The sequence below is a fragment of the Ambystoma mexicanum genome, chromosome 3q (assembly GCF_040938575.1).
Source record: "Ambystoma mexicanum isolate Mex_15411 chromosome 3q, UKY_AmexF1_1, whole genome shotgun sequence".
NCBI classification, from domain to species: domain Eukaryota; kingdom Metazoa; phylum Chordata; class Amphibia; order Caudata; family Ambystomatidae; genus Ambystoma; species Ambystoma mexicanum.
Window position 1 is genome coordinate 453,015,101 of NC_090926.1, and position 6,000 is coordinate 453,021,100.

A 6,000-nucleotide genomic window follows, 5' to 3' on the forward strand; every position below is an offset into this window, starting at 1 on the left:
GTGCTACGGACACAAATGGAAGAGGTTCTCTGTCTGGTGCCGTGCACAGAAGATTAACCCTCTGCGGATTACGGCCCCTCAAGTATTGCCGTACCTATTGTCCTTGGCCAAGGCTGGCCTGTCTCGCGCTTCCATCAAGGTACATCTGGCTGCCGTCTCAAGTTACACCAGAACTACAGGACGGGCGTCCTTGTGGTCTCATCGACTGTTGAAGGAATTTATGAAAGGACTGTTCCGATCATTCCCGCCGATGAAGGCCCCTGTCCCGGTGTGGGAGCTCAACGTGGTGCTGACTAGGCTCATGGGGGCCCCATTCGAGCCTATGCCAGTGCCGTTGAAGTTTCTGTCGTGGAAGACAGCATTCCTCGTGGCCATCACCTCTGCACGACGAGTGGGAGAGATCCAGGCCCTGTCTTGCAAGCCTCATACTTGACTTTTCACGACACGAGGGTGGTGCTGAGAACGCACCCCTCCTTCATGCCCAAGGTGCCGTCGGACTTACACCTCAACGAGCCCTTGGTGTTGCCAGTTTTCTTCCCGTCGCCTTCGTCGCCGGCTGAGAGGACTCTGCACTCGCTGGATGTAGCTAGAGCGCTGAAGTTCTACGTGGACCGCACAAAGAGTTTTCGGAAGACATCACAGCTGTTTGTGAACTTTGGACCTGTGAATCAAGGGAAGGCTCTCTCGAAGACTTCCATTTCCAGATGGCTCTCCGGCTGCATCATGCACTGTCACCGGTTGGCAAACCGACCGTTGCCAGGCCGTCCGAGGGCCCATTCGGCCAGAGCGATCGCTGCTACTACGGCATTCCTGTCTGGTGTGCCCCTGCTCGACATCTGCAGGGCTGCTACGTGGAGGTCGACGCACACTTCATGAGATTCTACTGCGTCGACCGGGATTCCAGGGAGGAGTCCAGAGTCGGCCAGGCAGTGCTGCGCAACCTGTTCGCCTAAGGTGAGCCTGATGAGGAGGTAAGAGTTGCTTAATGTTGAGTTGTTGTATTGCTTGATATTGATCCTTTTGCCACCTCCCGTGGTTGTGCATGTGTATACTGGTATGTATTCTTATATTCATGAGCATGTGAATCCATGCCAGACCCCATGCTGGAGAAGGAACAAGTTACTTACCTGTAACTGTTGTTCTCCAGCATGGGTCTGGCATGGATTCACATGCGAACCCTCCCGCCTACCCCTCTGCGGCTCTTCACTTGGTCATACTGCCACTTCACGTGCTACCAAATCTGAGGATGGCTGCCAGGGGCGGGGCTTAGGGAGAGGGCAGTCATTGGCTGGGGGCAGTATGACCCAGAGACCAGTGATTGGTTACTACTGAGAAAGACAGATCAGAAACGAAACTGAAGTTTTTCTATACCGAGGATTCCCGGCCTGACGACGGGGAATATTCATGAGCATGTGAATCCATGCCAGACCCATGCTGGAGAACAACAGTTACAGGTAAGTAACTTGTTCCATCTAGCCCTACTGCCATTAACAAACTAAATGTAAGGGTGCTCGTCCAAGTCGAAAAGAAAATAGTCCTTTGTCCAAGTCCTAATAACTAACTGGCCCTACCACTTTAAGAAAACTTCCCAAAATGGAGGAGACCGGATCAATGGCCTCTTTCGTTGGCTTCTTCCTGGCCCAACAAATATTATTGTTGCATTTATTTAGTGCAAGCCTGGCTTTGGGAAGCAACAGATCACTTTACAGAGGTATACATCAATAGAGATACATAACGGAGCGCTTTACAGAGGTATACAACAGTATAGATGCATAATGGAGCACTTTTTACAGGAGGTGTACAGCATTTCCTGGAGGTGGGGAGGAGAGGGGCGGGCAGCTAGCGAGTCAGTTGATGGTAGGGGTGCTGTGATGGCCTGGGTGTTGAGGAGAGATTCCTTGAAGAGGTGGGTCTTGAGTTCTTTTCTGAATTGTAGGGTTGAGTCTGATGCTGACGGGGAGGAGATTCCATAGTCTTGTGACGTAGGCACAGAAGGCTTGTTTTCTGGTCCTTCCCTTTTTGAGGTAGTGGATTTGAAGTCAGAATGTTTCCTGGCTTCTGGAGTTGCGCTGTCCGCCGGAGATACAAGTTTCACTGCGAGGTAGCTGAGTGACTTGAGTTTCACTGCCTTATAGATGATGCAGCAAGACTTGAAGGTGATTTGTGTGTGCAATGGGAGTCAGCGAAGGTCAATGATGGCTGGGGTGATGTGGTTGTATCTGCATAGACCCTTGATTGGTTCCCTTTTTCCAGGAAGGTTTAAAATGTTGTCATTTTCTGTATTTAGCTACACAGTTCATGTTACGCTCACCTGGTCTCTGCTGGGGTGTTGGGGCACGGTTGGAGCCCTCCCCGGAGTTGGCTCCCTCAGGTTGCTTCTTTCCCCCAACTGCTGTCTTTCCGTGGGTCCGGAAGGCTGGACCTGTTCCTGTGATAAGATGAGAGGCAATGAGGAAAAGCATGGTGGAGTCGTAGTTCCCCTCTGCCCTTTCGTGCCAAAATGTAGTGCGTAGAAGTTTACCCATGCAAGCTCACCTGTTTGTACATAAGGATGAGCTCTCCGTCCTGCTTTCCTTCAGCAGGGGCGCTGCGGATGGACCTAGTTGCGTCACTGGTCCCAATTGCGGAGGTCCAGACTGGCTGCGACCATTCCGTCTTGACGGTAAGTCTTTTATGATTAATTGTTGTTCGTATCCTTGTAACAATAGTCAAGTAAAGTCTATGTGACCGCTCACCTTGTGTCTCTTATTCTCTTTGCAGGCGCAGCAGGTCGGCAATAGCCGGAGAGCGGAGTCTGACTCCTACTGGCTGCCGGAGATGAAGATCCGAATGGAGGCTGCACCCAATGAAGGCCCTGTGTTGGTGGAATTCGGAACAGGTAAGGATGCTTGGCGGTGCCTGCAGAGGATTCCGGAAGACAGGTAAGATGAAGGCAGCGGAGTCGGGAGCAGATGACAGCACTTTCAGCGATGTTGTGGCCTCAGGTAAGGCATGCGCAGCGACTGCAGAATGGAAGCTATCCGGAGATTGGAGATGCATGTGTTGATCCAGGTAGGTGCTGGAGGTTCCGGAGACTGAAGGCGCACGTGCTGAATCGGGTAAGAGTCTTCTGAACGGCGGTAAGCATTACGCTGTACTCACTAACGCAAAGCACCAGTATGCGGTTGGGGCTGACTTATATAGCCTGGCCCCAGCCACTCCCCTTAGGCCCCGCCTTGTGGCCCCACCTTGCTCCTTCGGTCTTCTGCGCGTGCCTTCCCTGTGATAATAGGGCCCCGCCCGGCCTTGCTGCACGTTCCTTTGGTGTTCTGTGTGCCATGCACACTTTGAAATGAGCTTGGTGCCAAAGGCGCCAAGACTGGGGCCATTGGGACCCTGCATGAAGTGAAGCACTGGGCTCCTGCCCAGTTTCCATGACAGCTCACCAGTTTCTTGCAGTACATTCCTCGGCATCTCTGCAGGTTCTGCATGCCAAGTTTTAGTCTTTATTCAGATTTCATACTGTTTCTGATGCTCGACAATGTCCTTGTTTTGTTAAAGACTAAATGCCTCGGCTCTCGGGTCGATTTACTCCATGACCCTGGTGTGGCATCTACCTGTATATAGCGTTTGGGTTTTCTTGGCTCCAGCAACCTTGTTGTCTTTCCAATCCTCTACTATCAGTTTCTTTTGACTCTCCTGGGCTCTCCAAAGCCCTTTGGCTCTTGGTGAGGTTTGCTTTATTGTTTGCCCTTCTCTGCAGCGTTCTCTCCCGGAGCGGATGTTTCCATTCCAGCCCTCGGGATTTCAAGGCTTGTCATGATGCCTACCCCCGGGCATCCGGACCAAGACCAGCAGCCCCGGGAGCAGGCATCCAGATATTTATTAAAACCCCAGCAGCCCCGGCTAGGGGCTGTCTGGGTTCAGTCCTGGTGCCTTAGGCACCAGGCTCATAGACATTACTTACCTCATGCAGACCATGCTGCAACTGAATCCAAGCCAAGGTGAGGCTTGGATGGGACTATTTTGTTACAGGGACTATTTTTTACTCTGGTGTGGTTCTGGGAAACTTCTTACCTGGAACTGCTTTGGAGGCTATTTAAACTACGCCCGATCAGCAAAACACGCTTCTCGTTATTCTGCATCCAGCAGCGTAACACTCACCGTGCCTGCAGTCAGCATCCAGTCTTCAGCCACGCCCGTCTCGAATCCAGAGCTCCTAGCAAAAGAGGAAACAAGAAGGAAAGGTTAGAACACCGACCTTATTTCAATTCTTACCTGATTAAGGATCCATCACGTCTTCGAGCTTGAAAAGGACATCATTTCTGCACGTGTCACATCGCCAGCTGCAGCGCCGCGCCATACTCGCCAGTCCTCAGTCTTTTTTGATCCGGCGCTGCCTCCATCATTTTCTTCGCCGAACTCCAGCACCTGGGGGAAAACAAAAGAAACAACAAGGTGAGCTAAGACAGCCGACAAATACAATCTCTTACCACCACAGGCTTACCTGATTAACCACCGGAGGCAGTACCCTTTAACACGCCTCATGTTCATTTGCCGCACCTATAAAGGGAGAAAACAACAAGTTAAACTCATGCAACTTTTACCGGACAGTGTTTGGTAATACAGACTCTTACCTGAACGCCATCTGCTGCCTCCAAGCAATATTCTTTTGAACCAGTTGCAATTCAACAAGGGAATGGAATAAGAGTGATCATCTGACATATTGAACTCTTTGAACTTTATAAACCCCGGAGTCAATATTCCTCGGGAACTCCTCCAGCACCTTCAAACCAGTGAAGTAACTGGTATCTACGCGCCCCTGCTTGCCATGCAGGATGGAGAGCTCATCATTTAAAAACATAAGGTGAGGTTACTAAAAGGGGATATCGGAGGTGACAAGAGGGGAGCACGAGAACAGTTGGAGGGGGCCATCACTAAAATCCACGGGTGGCTAAATCCCTTTCTCCACCTGCAGGAGAATACTTCTACGGATCAAGCAGACGAGATTAAGCGGGCCACTCCAGACAGTCATCTGGGCACTACGCATCATGTTGGTAGGGACCGCAGCTGTCCGGGTCCGATCGACGTCCCTGTGGGAACCAGGTGAGCGTAACAGGCTCCCGTAACCCTTGTCCGCTCCTCTCAGCTCTGTTATCTCTTCAGGAGTGGACGCTTCCCTTATACTACCCGGCTCGGCAGTTGTTACTTTTCACATGTGGGCATCCAGGATTCAATGTCTCCACTGCAGTCTGGTCTGGGCATCATTCAACATGCCCCTTGCCCACCGCGGCTTCCTTGTGGTCACGCCACCAGACGAGACGGATGCTCCAACGTCTGTCTCTCTCCGGACCTTGCTTTCGTGGTCAGCTAGGAAGCCAGCCTTCTGGCGTCCAGCTAACTATTTGCTTGCTATCGACGCCGGCTCTGTGGTCTAGCGTTCCACCCCTTCCAGGTCGTCTCCCTGTCAGCAGAGGCTGGCCTCAGTGTAGGATTCTCGCTCACTGATTCAAAGTTTCTCTTGGTTTTATGTATGTCATCCAAAACAAAAGGGGTGTATCGCTGCTCTTTGTTTATGGAGTTCTTGTTAGGTTCAGCATTACTTGAAGCTGGAGGGCTTAAGGAAATGGCACTGTTTAATGGATTCAAAGCAGAAGTATTTCTTTCCAATGCCCATATAGGCAGATAACGTACGCTCAATTGGGAGTTCCTTACTGTAATGCGAGTCCTTGTCCCCAATAGGAGAGTCCCTCCCAGTGAGGTCCCACTTACTCCTTGCTGAGCGGGCTCACCTACCTAGTTTCAATTGGGGTGGCTCCCCTGTGTGAGGAAGGGCCGAATGGTCCAGATTCATTACAATCAGTAAGGTGTCTTTCTGAAAGCAATCTGAGTGTCCAGGTCCTTGTGATTGGGTAGCTTCAGCTATTTCCAGTAACAGGCTTTCAATGAGTTGGTCCTACAAGGTGAGAGCTTAACGGCGGTTCCTGTGTTCGTGCAGTGGTTCTGGTGCTGTGGAGCCAC